Source organism: Equus przewalskii, chromosome 2, assembly GCF_037783145.1.
Source record: "Equus przewalskii isolate Varuska chromosome 2, EquPr2, whole genome shotgun sequence".
Lineage (NCBI taxonomy): Eukaryota > Metazoa > Chordata > Mammalia > Perissodactyla > Equidae > Equus > Equus przewalskii.
Window position 1 is genome coordinate 42,230,699 of NC_091832.1, and position 19,323 is coordinate 42,250,021.

At 38.0% G+C, this 19,323-nt stretch overlaps 1 protein-coding gene across 12 annotated transcripts in view; it reads left to right on the plus strand.

The window, feature by feature from the left end:
• Positions 1-19,323, plus strand: part of RERE (arginine-glutamic acid dipeptide repeats) — a 402,826-nt gene that overhangs the window by 82,942 nt on the left and 300,561 nt on the right. Inside the window, exon 1 of one of the 12 annotated variants that reach the window (XM_070610915.1) lies at positions 14,142-14,727. The exons of 9 other annotated variants lie outside the window; for them this stretch is intronic. The gene's annotated coding sequence lies outside the window, so the exon portion shown is untranslated. Of the gene's footprint in view, positions 1-14,141; positions 14,728-19,323 lie in introns of those variants that run through there. 2 more of the 12 variants (XM_070610916.1, XM_070610912.1) reach the window with 2 other exon arrangements.

A 19,323-nucleotide genomic window follows, 5' to 3' on the forward strand; every position in this document is an offset into this window, starting at 1 on the left:
TACTAGTGCTTTCCTTGCCCCCCAAATTTTATTCCAGCCCCTCTGGCCTTTTTGGTATTCCTGACAGGCTGCTGAACCAGCAGCCTCTGCCCTGCTGGTTCCCTCTACCTGGAATGCCCTTCTCCAGAGATCCACTGTAGGCTTTTGGCTAACTTGCTCACCTCCTTCAAGGATTTGCCCAAATGTCATGTCTCAATGAGTTCTACCTTGACCATCCATTTTAATACTGCAGCTGGTGCCCTACCCCTTTCACACACTTAATCTCCTTATCTTGCCCTACTTTCTCTTTTTCCTTAGCACTTACTGCCTTTGGATATACATATAGTGTATGTGTTATATATGTTGGTTTTTGTTTGTTTCTCCCTGCAGAATGTAAGCTCCATGAGGGTGGGACTTACCTTCTGTGTTGTTCACAGATGTGCTCTAGATGCTTATTAGAACAGTGCCTATTCAATACCTTTTTTTTGAATGAGTAAAGCATCTGACACGTAGTAGGCTCAGTAGGTTTCTTTTAATGAGTGAATAAATTACTTAGGAAAATTGGAACTACAAAAATGAATAAAATATGCTTTGTGCCCTGAAGTAGCTCCACGTAGCAGTGGAGACCAAATATATAAGAAAATAATTTTGAATCTGTGAGAACTGCAGCAGTAGAATTATCTGGAGGGTAGAGAGGTGGCATTGAGAAGAGTGAGACTAATTCTCTGGGGGTTAGAGACACTTCGAAATCAATGCATCTGAAAGGGATTAGTCTAAATGTAAAAGCTTTAAACGTGGAGAAACCTGCATAAACCTGGAACTCATTTATCTCACATGTATGTAGGATGGACTTTGAAATGAGGAAGATTTATAAAACCAAGATTACTATTTTATTTTTTGTTGCTTGTTTTTAAGGAATTAGATTAATAATAGTATATTCTTGGAGAAAGATGTTTTGGAAATTTTCAAATGCATTTTTTCCCCCTGGGCACGCTACTAAACAGAACGGAAAGTGCTTTTCCGTACACATTCACCAATCCCTAGTTCCTTCCTCATATTTCATCCTGTTCTTTCCAGGCCTCAGGCAAGTCTGGGTTATCTTCAAATAGCTGATCAATCCATAAGCATTTATTTGTTAAAAATTCACTACGTAGCTAGCACTGTAAATAGAAAAAGAGCAACATTTCTATATGAAAACATGGAGGGGTGGAAATTGGTTACTGGAAATAAATTGATCTGATTAAAAAAAAAAACTATTCCTTGGCCAATTAAATGTGTTTCTGCAAAAACAAAACAAAACAGGTAAGTTACTTTGTTTTGAAAAACGTTAGTTTTTAGTTCATTAACTGTAGATAGGCCTGCTTTTACTAGTTCAGCAAAAATAGAAATGAGAAAAATTATTTGAGTACAATGTAACTCTATAGAAATCCTTTCTTTGATAAGCATGTCTTTCATCTAACTTGAGTTAAGCAGATGGCATATCCATCAATTGTTCCTCTGTGGTTAGGTAAATTGGTGTTATTTCAATAATTCGGTTGGTTCTGCTTTGGTAAATATATAGTAGGGTGTCTGTTGGAAATGTATCTATGCTCTCTCCCTTCCCCCTCCTTTTGTCTCTAATATACTTTCAGCCTCTTTGTATATTTAGTAAATCCTTGAGGATGTAAATTGGGAACAAAAAGAATCGTTTAGTTATGTATCACTTGATTTCATCAAAATCTATGGCCAGAATGCTTTGACAGTAGCATTTTGACATTGTGTGGCCACTGTGTGTCTCCACTGCACTCTTCTTCCGTGGGGATAAGTGGTGAAGGGGAGGGAGGAGGCTGCGAAGGATGTTGTTGCTGACAGGCACTGCCTGTTGTGATAGATGCTCTGCTTGCAGGACCCAGCTGAGCTTCTGTCCAGACACACTCCTCATTCATATAAATAATGCAGCAGTGGCGGTAACAAGAACGAAAAGCAAAATGCTGATGTCTCTCCCTCCCCCACCCTTTTTTTTTTTTTTTTTTTTTTTTTACAAATCAATATGCTTTGTAAACATATAATGAATTGCTAACCTCACTGATGGGGCAGTTTAGGCCCAGGCTGATTGTTTTAGTCCGGCTCTTACAGTGAGTCCATGATCACAATGCTAATAATACCTAGCATTAATTGAACATTTCTTGTTGGCCCAGCACTCTGCTCAGGGCTTTACTTGAATGAATAATTTTATTTCATTGTTGTGATAACCTTATGTAGTAGGTACTATCATTAATCACATTTTACAGATGAGCATATGGAGACTTGCCCAAGGTTACCCTGTTAGTAAATCGTAGAGCAGGGACAGCCCTGGCCATCTGACTCCAGAACTGGCGCCCTTCGTCGCTAGGCTAAATTGCCCAAAGACAAGGAAATTCAGTCAAGAGCTAGTGATGAAATGGTGCGGCTGCTCTTAGAGCGTCACTCACCACTTAAGATCACCTGGAAAAATACATAAGACTAAACCTCACCATTGGGGAAGTGAAACAACAGTTTTATCCCCAGAACTGAAAAAAATTTCAACTCACTAGTGCTTTGTTAGAGATCAGAAGTCATTGGCTTGCAGTATTGCTGTTTTCTCCTGAACTGTAAGACCTTTCTGCCTTTGCCGGTCTAGTTTGCTTGATTCTCTGAATTTTGCCACCCTTCAGTGTGAAATCAGGTACACTGCTTCACTTGGTGGGGACAAAAAAAAAAAAAAGCAGGCGAGGAGATTACATTCTCATCTGACTTTATTAAGAAAATCTGTAAAGTTGTAGAAATCTAACAGCTTTAGAATTTATAACTTTAGGAATTTGTGGGAAAGGCCCAGTATTCCCTCAGATAAATTGACTTTTTCTTTCATGGGTCATACTTGCTCTTTTTCTTACTCTTACATTCTCTCTCTCTGAGCAAAGAAATGGAAGATACAACAAGGTTACTATTGGTAAAACATATGTTTCTTACTTGAAATTGCATGCACTTATGGTCTTGTATGTTAACCACTTTTAACAACTGTGTTTACTATTGAAGCTGGAAATACAGACTTTGATTATAGTTAAGCCAGCTTTTCTTGTACTGCTCTCCTGTAAATGGATTATTTTTAGTTTAAATTTTTGCTGCAAGCCCTTTCCCACTACTTAATTGACTCTTCAATCACCACTTGCAGTGCACATGTCGGCATTCCCACGGATGCTAAACACACACAATATAGTCCGCACAATGGCAGTTTCTCTGAATTACCAGACTCTTTTTCTATTGCTTTTAATGCTGGAAGTGGGATCCGTTCTGGTTTCCTTCCAGTTTTCTAATGGAAATCTAGGGAGCGTATGCCTGTTTCCTTTCAAAGTTTATCCTAATAGTTATTGGTGGTCATCATAAAATTATTCATTTGAAACTTAACAGATTGCAAATGAAATAGGTATCCTAGTATTTGTTTTGCTGCTGCCTAATGATACCTCTCTTTGAGTCATTGAATACTTTGAAAGCAGAACTTTTAAAGTGTGTTCCCACATCTTAATCTGCCACTTGGCACATTTAGTTCTATGAAACCAGAAGCAAATTTTGTCTCATGAGAAACTGCTTGCCAAGCTTTGATTTAGGTTTTCTTAGAGGAGGATTATTAATGAACTTGTGAAGTGTGTGCGAACACTCTTTATTGACAAAACAATGGCCTTAAAATTTAGTATTCTCAATCAAAGACAAGGCGTGGCCTTTGGGAGATACTGAAAAACACCACTGTTAACCTAATGGTAAGCTTGCGATTTTGCCTCTAGTATTTGAAAACATCCTCGATTTTCTTTTATTTTATGCATCTTATTCTCTAAAAAATCTTTAGCTGATTATAGAATATAACTTTGAATAAGCAAATGGGTAAAATGCTAACAAACGTTATTTTAAAAATTTATGTTAAATTCTTTGAAGCTAAATAATATATTTGTACTTTTGCTTTTGTAGCATTTATCTTTTAAAAGCTGTTACTTTAGTTAGTGATGATGTTTCTCATTGGTGTATACTAAAATTATAGTGATTGAGTTTGGTCGTTGTATCATTTATTTTTTGATTTCTTATAATGGTTTTTATCTTTTCCCTTTTAAAAGAAATTTGATATTATTATTATGGATTGGCTAAATTTCAAGAATCTTAGCAGCAGGTGGCAAAATGTAGTAAATCCTGCTCTAGGAAGAAAAATTTCATTTCTAGTGCTTGTGTCTTAAAATGATTGTTTCTTTGGCTAGATTTTTCTTTTCATTTTTTATTTGAAATTCTGAAATTTGCAACTCGGTTTACTAAGTGACCAAAACACGCCATAAAATGCTAACGATAGGGGCTGGGCTGGCCTGGTGGCACAGCGGTTAAGTTCACACGTTCTGATTTGGCGGCCCGGGGTTTGCCACTTGGGATCCTGGGTGTGGACATGACACTGCTTGGGACGCCATGCTGTGGTAGGCGTACCACATATAAAATAGAGGAAGATGGGCACGGATGTTAGCTCAGGGCCCGTCTTCCTCAGTGAAAAGAGGAGGATTGGCAGCAGTTAGCTCAGGGCTAATCTTCCTCCAAAAAAAAAAAGAAAAAAAAAAGCTAATGATATGTGTCAGTGAATCTTTCAAAAGAAGTAGCTAAGATCTTTTAGCAGCATTTTTGTTACTGTTTAGTTTTATCTAGGTGATATATGTACATGGACTTAAAAAATCATGTGTCGTAAGGTTTATTTATTTTTTAATAGTTTCCTATTCCATCCCTCCCATCCTTGGATCTCACTCCTCAGAGGCAACCCATTTTAACTTTTTAAACCATTTCTTTTGTTGGGTCGACAAAAACATAAGCATGATAAAGAATATGCTTAATTTTTATTTTCTATTTTAGACATTATTTGCTGACTTTGCCCACTGAGAGATGAGGATTTAGCATCTTTATATCACCTCTTTCTCCTCCTTCATCTTCCCAATGTAGTTATATCACAATTTGTAGTTCAATCAATATCAAATGTTTCTATTATTATGGCAATGCACGTTTTTTTAGTTGAAGTACATATTGTACTATGGTTTAATTCTCTTTATTGTACAACTTCTTCAGTTTCTTTCCTCTCTCTCTTTTTGTTTGTTTCTTTGCTTAATCTTGTATATTCCTACCTCTAAATCAGCCTCACATTTTCCAACAGAACTATATAAAACTCCTCTCAGTGTAGTGGAAAATATTAGGGAATCTATAAATCCCTCGTAACTTGTATCCATCCTGGAGCCCCTTGTCTTGATTTAATATTGTCTAGATAATGTGGTTTACTGCCACCTAGCTGTTGGAAGGGGTCTTCTCTTTTGTGTAGTGCAAACTCTGAGCATCCCCTTAGAGATAATTTTTCACAGATTTTTGTTTGATTCCCTCTCATTTGTGGAGTAATTTCCTGAGAAACAGTGTATGGGAAGTAAATGTTTTGAGGCTGTGTATGTCTGAAAATGTCTTTATTTTATACTGATACTTGATTCCTGGTTTGGCTGGGTATAAAATGTTAGCTTGGATACTATTTTACCTCAAAATTTTGGAGGCATTGCTTATTGTCTCCCAATTTCCAGAAAAGAAGCCCAACCATTATTCAGTGTATACTTGCTGAAAACCAGTGGGACCCTTTTAGGGTTGGTTGTTATTAGAGCGATGCCTTTTGAAAGATAAGGAGGACACCTAGTTGGTTGAGGGAATGTTGTTTTACTCCCATATGTTAAAAGAAGATGGTTCAGTCCCCTGTAAGAATATTGTGGAGGTAAACATTAAAAAATTTTAAGGTAGCTGTAACTATCAAATGGAAAATGACTTTGATTTGTTTCCCTCTTTGTAGGTAAATGACTTTGGGGTAAATGACAAACTTTTGTGGTAATAACCCTTTATGTTCATATTTTAAAGCACTTTTATCTTGATATTTCAAACAGTGCCCTTTAGAATTAAAATTGATTTTAAATTGATGAGATACATGTTATAATATTTGGATTTTTTGTCCTGAGGTTTTTATAGTATAACATTTAATTCCAATTAAAATGAAGTCCATGAATGATAAAGCCATTCTTTTTGATTGACTTTATAAACAAAGGCTAACTAAAGAATAGAATCATGAAATTGGATTTTTTAAAATAAAATATCTTTGGTGTTGTATACTTTATGAATTTCTTTTGCACCCTAGCAGAATGAAATATTTTTTAAATAATGTCCTTAAAGGCAGAAATCAGGGCTGACCCTGTGGCCAAGTGGTTGGGTTTGCACCCTCTGCTTCGGTGGTTCGGGTCCTGGGCATGGACATGGCACCACTTGTTGGGCCTTGCTGAGGCAGCGTCCTGCATAGCACAGCCAGAGGCACTCACGGCTGGAATATACAAGTATGTACTGGGGGGACTTTGGGGAGAAGGGGGAAAAAAACAAAAAGCAGAAACCAACCATTTTATTGGGGATAAAAAAGTTTCTTTTAGTTAATTTGCGTTGGTTTGATTTTTTTAAGCAAGAGTTTGCATTCAAGAAAGATTATCACTCTTATATTTGATTTATAAGTATAATGATAAAAAATGAGATAATCAGTAGAAGGCATGTATTAGATGGCAAGTATAAATTCTTAATCCAACTGCTAGTTGTTGCTAGTTGGCTGTCTTAGCAGTGGTTACTATGATTTTTCTTTAGCCTGTATAAATTATCACAAAAGATAAACTGTGCCTCCTACTCTTACTAAATTAGGCCCTCTTTAATGTTGAGGGGTAGCTAGGAAGATTTATAGTTCAGATTTTATAACAAGTTTTATTTTAGGATAATGTGTTTTCCTAGTTGTTTGGGAACCTTTTTGGCCTTTTCTCTAGAGACATTAATCCTTGGCTGGAAAGAATAAACTCTAGTCCTCCATAACACCTGCCTGCGAACTGCAACCATAAAGCCTTAGGCTGTTAAAACAAACATTTCTCAACCTTATAGCACAGACTTCCTGTTTTTAAAGCTTTTCTGACCTTCCTGAGAAAAAGACCAGTACAGCTATGGTTACATCCTGTGGTTATTGTCATTAAAAAAAAAAATCTATTGAATTTTTCTAAAGCCCTTGAGTGTAAAAGTGATTAATGCACCAAAAAATGTAAATAGGACTGGACTCACGTCTGATCTTTGCTAGTCCTTCAATAAAGGATAATAGAACCGGGTCAGCTTTTAATGTGTCTCTGTTTGTTCAACGTCTGCTACAACTGGAATGTCAGGAAAATCTCACATTAAAGGGACCTGCCCTATTCTGGAGAGACTGTAAAGGAAGCATTTAGCAGTCATTTCCTTTCACTTGTGAACACGAACATGCTTTACATTATAATCATTTAAACATACCAGAGTCTGCTGATAGGGCTCTCATATTTTTCATTACAGAATTGGCTTGCTCTGAAGATTGGAGGGGATGATCAGTGTTTAGATTTTATTGTTAGAATTAATCAAATGATGTCAGTGTTAGGAGTTAGCTCATGTCTTCCTTTATACCGAGTTGTGTGTCCTGGAGCCCAAATATTTGCTTCTTCTAGTAATTAAAATTAAACTCAAATGATCAGAATTTGTCTTCATGGCAATCTCACTCACCTCCAACCCCTCCCTCCTCCAAAAGAAAAGAAACCACCCTGTGTTGTGTAGGTCAACTTCTTGATTCTTGAGACTGTGGCTTTTAATTTTTGTCATAGCCAATGTAGTGCATGTTTGAATGGATGTTTAGAACTAGAGTTTTTTTGACATTTTCTAGAGAGAAGTGATTGGTTTGTAAGCAGCAAAGTACTGAATCATTAATGCTACCTATGATGTTGAACTTGGGCAAATGGTACTCATTTAATGTTTTGAAACATTTAAATTTATATTTTTCCTAAAATAGATGTTGGTGATTTTATCCTAAAAGAATTTATTTATTTAATATGGAGGCATATTACCAGAGAAAACATACATCAGAATTTTTCTTTTAAAAAAGGGCAAAGCAATGTGTTGGTTTTGTAAGCATTATTTTAGTTGTATAAATATCTGTCTGGTTGATATTTTGAATAGTTGGTATAATGATTCCAGTAGGGGTTTTTAGTTGTCCTAAGATTACTTCCAACAAGCTTGGTTGGATCTCCCCACTGATTTTATCATATCTTGTCAGCTCAGAATAAGTGAGGGGCTCCATTCGAAACATCTTGTCAGGGTCCTGAGTCCCTGAAGTGTTTCTTCCACAAAATTCTCTTTGTTTTTTATCTGTAACACTTTTCTAAATGAGAAATCTCTCTTAACTGTATTTTTTTCCCTTCCAAAGTTTCGCGCTATTGAAATATTATAATTTCATCTATACAATCTGAGATCTCTAGTGAGTTTTAAAACAGAGATGAAAATTTCCTTAAAATGTTCAGAGCGTATACTATCTTAGAGATCTCTCTATCTCTCAAGCTGCTTTAAGGCTTGTTTCACCTCCTACATCCATGAGTGGGCTACACACTTCTAAAAACTAAAACTTCCAGGCCTGACCTTTGATTGACTTACTATGTAAGAAGAGTTTACTGTGAGCGCACACTGAAGCTAGTGCTTCTGCTCTCTGTTCTTATAAAAGTGAGATTAAGTGTTGCAAGTTGTGTGTGTGTGTGTGTGTGTGTTTTCCAGGAATATATTTTAATGTTGTTAATTTTGTACTTCATGAAATAACACTTTAAATAGTTATTAGCAGTTTATCACTCAAATATATGTTTGAGGCCGTCTTGGGAAGTGTAAAACAAAAGGGAAAGTTGTAGTTAATGTCCAACCTTAATGTTGTACTGCTCTATTTAATTTTGAAGTATGTACTATTTATAGTTTTACTGAGGGTTAGACTCCTTGATTCTTGGAATCTGTTATTTCTAGTTATTTCTCAAGTATATTATGTAGATTCCAACCGTACCTAGGTTGAAATTAGCTCATAAGTTTTATTCTTGACATGTAAAAGAGTAAGTATTAAGATTCTGGCATTGAAGGACATAAAAACTCACTTTCCCCAATAATTTGGAACATTTGCCTAATGTTTGCCTAATGTTTCATGGTTCTCTCTGTTGTCTTTTTCTGTGGATATAGTTAGCATCATAACCTTATTGATTTAAGTTTTTCTGTTCTTCAGCACTTTTACCTACACATAAACTGTGTGAGTTGATCATTAAGTGTTGGCCTAATGGGAAGTGATAATAAATGAATGAATAGGTAATTAAGTAGGAAAGTTATTTTAAGAATTCATATTAGTAAATACCGAACCTTGATTTCCATTTAAGACTTACAAACTATGGATTAGATGATAGTTACCTATTATTAAAATAAGTCATCCAGTAGTGCTAAAAACTGAGAAATAATTTATGAATTTAATGTGCTAATTCTGATTTTACATGCCTTTTAGGATGTGCCATAATTTTCTTTTAAAAAGAAAGAGCATGCTATTAATACTTAGACCAGGGCAACGTTAATCAGGACATGTGGTGAAGAACATGGTGATTTGGTTTAGGATGATTTGAGAGGGGTTTTGAAAATGTGGATCTCTTGTTAAGAAGCAAGCTCAGGGCTGGAAAAATAAAATTTTGCAATCAGTAACACAGAAGCATCTAGAGAGTGAATCTTCTCACTCACCAGAGATGCCGCAGTGTGATAAGAAGAGGCTGGATAGTGACTACCAATATTTAGGAGGAGTCATGGAAAGAAACAGAGAATGATCAGAAAGGTAGGAGATTCAGGGGAGTGCCTGATGTAAAACTCAAGCAGATGACCAGAATCTGAGTGTGGAAACAGGTCCCACTGTTGGGAAGAGTATATAGATTGGTCCAGGTTTTTGGGGGGCAGTTTGATTCAAGCTTTAACTAAAAAGTGCATATGCGCTGAACTAGAGATATACACAAAGATGCACACAGAAGTTTGTGGTAGCAATTAGGGACTTGTTAATTATGGTACTCCCACACTGTAGAATTCTGTGCAGCTATAAAAAGGAATCGGATATTATTGGTCTGCTGTAAAGTGAGAGAGGCAAGTTGCCATATAGCATGAATAGTAGGATTTCATTTTTATGAGATAAAAATCAACAGAATGAACCCCCAGACAAATGAATATGTATGTTAAGTATTTGTGTGTGTTTGTACACATGTGTTCTAGAAGAGAGTCTGGAGAAATACGCTGCAACTTGTTGAGTGGAATTGTTTGGATCTTCTGTAGGAATATATATTACTCTAATTTTAAAAAATCCAAAGGGGCTTCAAAAAGAACTGTATGTATTTCTTTTTCCTTTTGAAAACTCGGGAGGTTTTGTTGTGTGGTGCTATTTTGTGAGTTGGAAAGGGGAAAGAAATAGATGGTTTGCTTAAAATTATAACTCCATGTTCTGCATAGTAATACAAAACAAAACCTTCCCATCCTAGGGTACTATGCAAACATAACTAACTAACCCAGCTAACACAACCCTTGATTCAGTCACTGTTTGCTTGATTGACTTTGGTATTCTTTTGATATTTTGACAATGGAGTGAGCTAAATTACTTAATCTGAATGATTTTACTAGATAATGCTATAGGAAAGAATGTTGATTGTTTCAGTTTGATAGTTATAATTTTGGCAGACCTCACTAGTTATTGTTTTCAGATGAATGTTACCTTTAAACTATCATGTAAAAATGCAATCTCCTTCCCCCCTTTGGTGGTCTTGGGGACCACTTGCCGAGTGGTCCAAATAGCCAAGAGTCTTCGTTGCTGTGACAGAAGCAGAGCGGTAGAGAGAGTAAATGCCCAGTAGTTGTTCAAGGTTGAGGGTCTGGAATAATCTGGGACCTGTTCAACTAGTACTAAGGTTATACTTCACATTTCCCCTGTGTACTGTTCCTGGTTCTAGCTTTAATGTTAGTTTAACTAGACTTTGTATTTAATTATAACTGTCAGGGTAAAGTTAGATGTCAGCTCACTTGGCTGCATGCTGAGGCCTGTATAATGTGGAGTGCTTTGCTTCTAACTGCATCTGTTGTCTCCTCTCATTATCTGTTAATGGTACTCAACTTGACAGGGTTGTTTTGATAAATGAAGGGTGTTATAAAACCTGGAGCTGGAATTTATGTGGAATGGAACTTAGGACAAAAGGAAGCAATGACAGAGAAGGCCAGGGTGAGATCGTGTGGGAACTAAGCAGTGCCATGGGGAATGCTGAAAATAACAATGAGCGTTAATTTAGGGGTGAGAATGGGGTATATCTAATATTTTTTCATTCATCTCACACACTTATTCTTTCTTTCACTTTTTCATGTCCTCACGTGCAAAACATCTGAGAAATTGTTCTTGTTGTAATAACTCCCATTTCTCACCTACAGAGCCCTTAATTTGCAAGCTCACATTAATAGGATTTAAGATGAATTCTTCATTTTGAGGAGTTGGGGAAAGTCATTTCGGATGTTCTGTCACCACTGAATGGGAGTCCTCAGATCAAAAGAGCTCTCAGAAGGCTTCCATGTTAGGGAAATAGTCTTTTAGAGAGGAAAAAACTGACAATAAAGAAGAAGGTCAGTGTAAAAGAGAGGTGAGGATCCCCTCCCCGCCATTTACAGCAGAATTTGGTGATACTTTTACATTCAGAGAAGTGTTGAACACAAACTAGTGTACAGTGTGCTTTCAAATGTTTATATTGTCCTATGTGCATGTACAAGATTTCGTAGTCTATCCAGTTTACCTGCTGCTGGTTACCTCTTGCTTAAATACCAGGTAAGTAGGAAGAACTTGAGTAAATTAAAGATGGCTTCTGTATGTCTTAACTCTTAAAAAAAAATGTAGCTTGCAAATAGGACCCTGGTTAGGTTCTCAGTGTTTTTATGAGTTACCCAGAGCACAATTAGTTACATCTCTATAAAACGGGGATAAAAATACTCCTTTTACTAGCCTTTTAAAGATTTGTTTTTAAAGACTTTTAAAAGGAATGCTATTTATTTGCATAGATGCTGCTTTTTGACAGAGGCTTCTTTGTGCCTGGAACTGTGCAGAGAATATACAAAATGAATAAGACAGGATTGTTGTCCTCAATTCACTTATTCATTCCACAGATCTGTGTGCTTGACACACAGAAATTTGATATCTGATATTTGATAATGAGCAAAGATAGAGAACTTTCTCTAATGGAGCTCGCTGTCTGGAAGGAGCTGTGGACAATAATCGGAAAATCACACTAATGAACTACAAACTATGATAAATGCTCTCAAGGAAAGGAACATAGTTCCCTGAGAACTTATAACAAAGGAACCTGACCTAGAATGGGGCCTCGCGAAGCCTCTCTGACAAAGTGGTGTTTGACCTGAGATCTGAAGGACGAGTAGGCTTTAAACTGTGTGTGTGTGTAGGTGGGGGGCGGGGGGGCGGTTCCTGCTCTAGTGGGAAGAAGCGGTGATGGTCTGTGATAGAAATCCTGATACCTTGGTGATTTTGAAAGACTGGTGTAACTGGGAGGTGGGGGTCTGGGGGGTGGATCGATTAGCAGAGGGTACACGACAAGGATAAAAGAATATGTGTCATAAAGTGCTGTCAAAGTGCTTAGAATTCCTGAGAGACTAGGTATAGTATGAATTCAGAATAGAGCAGTTTGGTTGTTCTTACCAACCCTTTCCAACTCAGTGTAAACCAGCACTTTTAAAAAAGTCTGCAGTAAAAAAACAGACAGAAAAACTCCTCTTCAAGCTCTGCCATGTGTCTAGATGTAGGTGGTTAGAAAGTTGGAAATATGTTCACGTATAGGAATGATTTTTGTACCTAGGCTTTAGGGTCGATTTCATCTCTGACGTGGATGGAGTGATCTCAGAGCCACTTGGTTATGAAGCAGATTTTCAAGCCACAGGTCCTCTCGAGATGGTCTCATTGAGGAATGGTGTTTAGTGGAGCTTATAGCAGAGCTGCGGTTTTGCTATAGACCATCTCTGATTTGTGTTGATCACAGGCACCTTTCAGGGTGGCAGAGGCATTATGCTTCGTCAGCTCTTACTCTCAGTCCATGTGCTATGATGGTAGTTTTAGATTGATATTTCTGTCTCCTATAGAATAACTTGATTTTTCTTTAAAAGAGATCAGCAGAATGGTGTTTAAATAGCAAATGTGCATGTCAGTTTGATTATCTGTGCCAGCAAGGCAGGACCCCAGGATCTACTCTGTGCCCTTTCCCCACAAGACCTGGGGCAAATCACTTGATCTATGTAAATCTCGGCCTGTTGGTAAGAGGGTACCTAATAATTCATTGACTTTATTGGACTTTGGAAGATCCAGTAACATTTATAAATAACATTAATAAAGCTATTTGAGAGTTCCATGAAACTTGCCTGGAAGGTGAGAGGTGTAATATTAAAGATACCAAAAGTGATCATTTAAATTTTGAGTTTGTAACTTTCAAATTTGAGTTGACACTGAGTGAGTTTAATACTTTGAATTTGTATTCTGTAGGAATATGTTTTTAAAAATTTGCTGTAGAGTGTCTTATTTAATAGGACAAAATGATCTTGACTATTACTACTAGGGAATACATGGTATAAATGTGGTTTAATTTTAGCAAGTTGATATATGTTTACTAGATTGGAGGTGGAGAAGAAACTGGTTTGAAATTAACACTTGGTAATTCTATTTAGATGCACCTAACAATGGAATTAATAAGGGGTCTGGAATCTGGTAGCTGATGGGTTATATGTTTATTTAAGGCCACATGGCAAACAATGTGCATTTATTTTGCTTCTGTATTAAGATGGATTTCAGTCAAGCCCAATTTAAGCTATGCCTTGTCTAGCAGGTGGACCTTTATTTTCTTGTGGAAAAAGGATTGGAGAGAAGACTTTCAAACAGATGACTTACACAGGATTCTTAAACTGTGAGAATTGGGGTCAGAAATACTGTCTGACACCAAACAATGCTTCTTTCTCCTGTGCATCTTTGAAGCAAATGTTCAGCATGTCTATGATTGTTGGTTGTTTCGTGTGCATTTGTTAGACGTCAGAGGTGGTTGGCATTAATATTCCTGGCAGAGAGAGAGGCAGCTCTAGGATGTGTGAACTGCTGATCACTCACGGGGATGCGCTGCCTCTTTAATATCTTGCTTGCAGATGCATTTTCTAGCTGACCATGCTATTAAGAGCTGCCATCAATCACGCAGCCTCCCAGTTCCGGCTGTCGGGAGAGGAGGGAGGATTGGGGAGAGGGGAGGCTGGGCAAGCTGGGAAGGAGATAAAATTGCAGCGGGTGTGTGTGTCTGTGTGGGTGTGTGTGTGTTGTGTGAGAGTGTATGCGCGCGCGCCCGCGGAGCAGGCCAGTCTCCAGTCCGGGTTTTGCTGGCTGCCACCGCTCCTGGGAGGCTGCTCTTTCTCTCCCAGTGTCTGGGTCACAGGCATGTGGCAGTGTTGGCCCTGCCGCTAGGGCTGAAGGAGCGCCAGCCGGAGCAGCAGTGGCCGCATCCCCCCCAGCTGCGGGCGGGGCCTTGCGCGGCCACTGCCTCCCCGAGCCGCCGAGCCGTGGGGACATGCAACCGCGCAGTGCTGCCCTGCGGTCGTCAGGGCCTCCTTTTGTTTAGCAAGTGCATTTCACGCCCCGAGCCCCCGGCCCGCCCTGCCCCTCCCCGCGGGCCTGAGTTTGCAAGCGCCCAGCACTGGACTAGGACGAGGCCTGCAGACTCAGCTTCTGCCGCTGACCGGCCGCAGGCAAGTGGCCGGGTGCCCTGTGCTGCGAGAGGGACTCGGGTCGTGGGCCAGGAAGTTGGACAAGTGTGTGCGCAGGGGCTCTCCGAGGTGGGTGTGCGGGAGTGTTGTAGCTGACCCTAGAAAGATGAACAACTTGGGTTACTAAGAATGATGATGGCTTTTCAGGAATCAGTAATGGGTATTTGTTGTGTCCCACTTTGTTTCTGTTGGGCTTAGTAGTTTTTTAATTGCCAAAACTCTAGAAATCCCAATTAAGTAGACCAATTAGAAAACATCTTTAGGACAGAGAAAACACTATTTTAAAAAAATGTATGTGTGTGCATGTGTGTATTTTTGTCTTCTCTGAAAGGACAGCATTATTGAAGATGAGCAGTGTATAATTCAAAAGTCACTGTTTGATCAGAAACTTCATTGCTTGCTGTGGAGTAAATTTAAGTTTAAAAATAAAATGAATTTGATGGACTTGATTATAAAGTAATTTGGGGCTACTTAGGTGACAAAGACATTATTTTTCTTGGACCAGAATACTGTTATTTTGCCAGAGAAGCTAAAATGCAGAGAGAGTTTTGAAGAAGATTGCTTTAGTTTAAATTGTTAAATTTTTTTTGGTTTGAGGTAGTGGCTTCCCCACCCCCTCCCCTTGTTTACTCAAACCTTGACTCTCATTGAAGCTGTGGGGAGACTTGCTTGACCACTTTCTCTTTGCTGCGAAAGAAGTTCTTGTGATAGGTTACTTTGGTTTACTCTCAGTCTTGATGCTTTCCTGGTGCACATGTGCCACTGCTCTCCTCGGGGCATTGTTTGGCTGGGGGCCTCCTCAGCCATATGGAAATTTTAAAAAATGGTATGTGAATGAACACAGGGGTCAACAGAGATTAATTTGTCCTTTTGAAATTGTGTGTCTGTGGGCTTTAAGATTGAGACACTAAGTAAAAGTTGAGAACAGAGTTGACAAAGTCCTTAAAATTCTGTGCCAAAAGTACTATATTGAGTTCCGTTTTTTTTTTTCCTTCTTTTTTTCTCTCTAGAAACTCTAAATTTAAAGTAGACATGATTTGAAATCTTACAGACGGGAACAATATCTCATGTAAGCCTGTTGATCTGTGGACAATTATTTCCAGATGCACAACCAACTCTACATTTTTATGCGTGTGTTAGATTTGGTCTCTAAAAGGCAATTGCCTTTCTGAATATTTACATTGCCTAGTAAAATAACACAAGGAAGACATTTTAGAGGCTTAACAGCAACTTCACAATAGTGTGGGAGCAGCTTGTATTTGTTTTTTTCCAACTCTGTGATTTAGTAGTGTTTAAACTATTTTATAAAGATCTCTGGGACCAGTGAAAGGTAGTTTTCAGTCCAGAGCACTTGAGTGCTCATTGTACTCTGGCAGGCCCTGGCGCTTGGCAGGCTTTGCTTGCAGTGTTATTTGATCTGGTTGCATGATAGAATTGACTAAGATTACACTTTTTCCCTCCCCGTGGCTGTTGAAAGTGATGTATCAACGAATCCCGTTCAGTAACATATTTAAAGACTTAACCTACATTCATTCACCCTAATAAGAAGGTTTCCAGAAAAGGCCATTTAGATTTTTGTCTTGTTTTGTGGTTTTGCATTTATGAATTGAGGCGAGAGCTGATGTAATGTAGCTGTACCACTTCCTTTGTGTGTGTACAGGTTTTATAGCTTGTGTTTCTATAGAATATGTTCCAGTCTACATGGTTGTGATTATTTCTGAAATACTTGAATGCATATATATATTTTCAAATTCAGGTACCTTCAGCTATGTGCCAATTTATTGTTTACACTATAGGTCTGCGGGGGTGGGGAGTGGTGGTGGTTGTATGATGGTGAACCCCATCAACTTGTCGGTAAGGTTCAGTGAATTGCCTGTGTTATGCAGACTAGCTTTCATTTTAATTAGTGCAACTGTGTACAGCTGTTAGGTCAGAATGTATTGGCTGCTCCTGCAGGGTAGTTTTATCTTACACTAGAGGTTTTATGGACTTGTCTGGCTGTGTTTCTTAATCCCCTTCCTACCACCACCGTGCTTATCATTTTAAGCAAATGATAAAACAAGACAAGCTTTTGTTTACTCATGTAATAGTTTCCTTGTGAGAGAGATATTTTTGGTTTAGAGAAAATTGGTAAACCGTGTAATTTATTGGTAGGTATTACATTTACTATGCTTTTCTAAGGTCAAAGGTTTTTGCTTGCTATTGTGTAGTCTGAGTAGCCAGTGGAGCCATCCATTTTGTAATGACATAGGAAGCCAGTTTTTTTTTTTTTTAACTGGTTCTTTGTTATTCTAGGATTAGGTTGTAAAACTCAAACAGGAATAAATATTAGCTCAGTGGAAATAACATGGCTAAAATGTTTCCCCGTGTCTCTTACCTCTTGTTACACTGTACCAAAGGGACTAAGGGACTGAGAGAGCCGTTGACTAACAGGAGTTTGGCCATGGGCTGGATGATTAATAGAAGGGTTTAGAAATGTCTCTGTTCAGGGACCTGTGTAGCCACCTTTAAATTTTAAAATGTGTTTTTGGCCCCAAGTTATTGAAAAGTATTTACCTTAAGATTGAGTAGCGTTGAGTCTTTGAATATGAGCCTATGGCAAAGTCAGGCTTTTCAGGCTGTAAAATAGATTATGATATGAATGATGCTTTTTATCAATGATCTGGTCTCCTTACTGTCTGCCTTTGTCTTGAGGAGATAACCACCACAGGCTTCTAAGGCTGTCCACTACATTTTTAAAAAAGGAACAAAAGTCAAAACTAAAATTGACTGAATCTGTTTATACCTAGAGCTAATGTGATGCCTTTTTCAGAGGCCCAGTTTATTGATAGAAGAACATGAGGATGTATTTTTGGGGGCACTGGTAGGGGTAGTGTTGGGCACTGCTTTGGGGGAGGGGAGAGAAAGGGAAGTTCGTCTGGGATGAGATACTTTTTAACTCATTGGAGAAGTGGGCCTTCCTAAAATATCCTGAAATGAGGAAAGGGAGTGCAGCATTTTCTGGAAAATGTGATTTCAATGTAACTTATCTAGAAATTTTTTTCTCTAATTAAATCAAAACATTTAGATTGACAGCAGAGACTGCTGAATCCAAGAACAATAGAGGGAAGTAAGTGTCCTAGATCTAAACAGATTGTTTCCAAATTTCATTTGTATTTCTTTTTTCTAAGGCCATATTTTTTGATTCCAAATATTAATGGTGATTAGGGTCACAGGCATGCCCTCCAAAATCTATTTAATCCTTGATATAGTTGACATACTTACATATTTGTAATGAAAAACAATAGTGTTGACATTTAATTAGCAAGAAAAAAATCAGCATAATTGTACTCAGTTTTTAATGCTATCGCATGGAACTCTGCTGGTGTAATTAATCAGTTTGTTCAGTATAGCTTGGTGGTAAATAACAGACTCCTGAATTGTATTCCTAGTTCCACCGCTTACTCACTGTGAGACCCAAGATAAGTTATTTAGCCTCTTTGTGACTGTGAGGAAAAGGACAAATCTACCTCAGAGGGTGTGCAAAATTCTTAGAAATGTGCCTGGCACGTAATAACAGCTAATACTTAATATAGTGAACACTAATTATGCTCTAGGTACTGTTTTACTTGCTGAAGATAAAAAAAAAAAAAAAAAAAAAGACGTCCCTGTCCTCACAGCATTTATATTCCAGTGGAGGAAGACAAAACAAATTGAAAGAAGCATGATGATTTGCGAAATTTCCAAAGATAACTTCTGGGCATGCCAGTGATTTTTAGATGTTTAATATGGGAAGTTTATCATCACTTTTTAAGACATTATTTTCTTCTTCCTTGATAAAATGTGTTTCTCACACTGCTAGACGATTTGTTAGTCATTGTTAACAATATTTGGCTCAAAGGTGAAATAGAGGAGGAGGAAGAGACTTTTTCTGAGAAAGAAAAAAGAAAGAAAAATAGAACAGAAAAGAAATTAAAGATAGTGATTTGTCGGTTTAAACACCCAACAGTAGGAGGGGAATGTTGAATCATGGCCCATCCATAAAAGGAAATATTATACAGCCATTAAAAATCATCATGATATAAAAAATATCCTATTGTAAAGCTCACTGGAAAAAACTGTAGACACCAAACTATTTATATTCTATGATTCCTGTTATGTGTGCACCCACATTTACCAACAGAGGCTAAGGGAAAAGGTTAGAAAGAAATATACCAAACATTAATAGTGCTAATCTCTGGATGGTAGGATTATGAATGATTTCATTTCCTTACTAGTGTTCTCTCTTTGCATGAATTATTTAATCCTTGCAGGTTTAAATGCCTCTGAGGTATAAGGGAGGAAACAGGTTTAGAGAGGTTAAGCAATTTGACCAAGGCCCCACAGCTAGTGAGTGGTGAGGTCAGGATTCCAAGCCAGAACCTGACCCCCTGTTTTAACTTGACCACCTCTCATCCTTGACCCTTGCAAAAAGGCCTCCCCTGGTGTTCATCCATTTCGGCCCTCCACCCCCCCCACCCCGCCGGCAGCTGTGGCCCACATGGCTTTGAGATTTGTTAGTGTTAACCAGAGGGCACTCTCTGTATCTCAAACAGAAGGAGCTAATGCTATGAGGTAATACTTGGATACGTGTAGTTATTGGAAAAGAAAAGCCAATATTCTCACAAGAGGAGGAAGTGTAAGAAT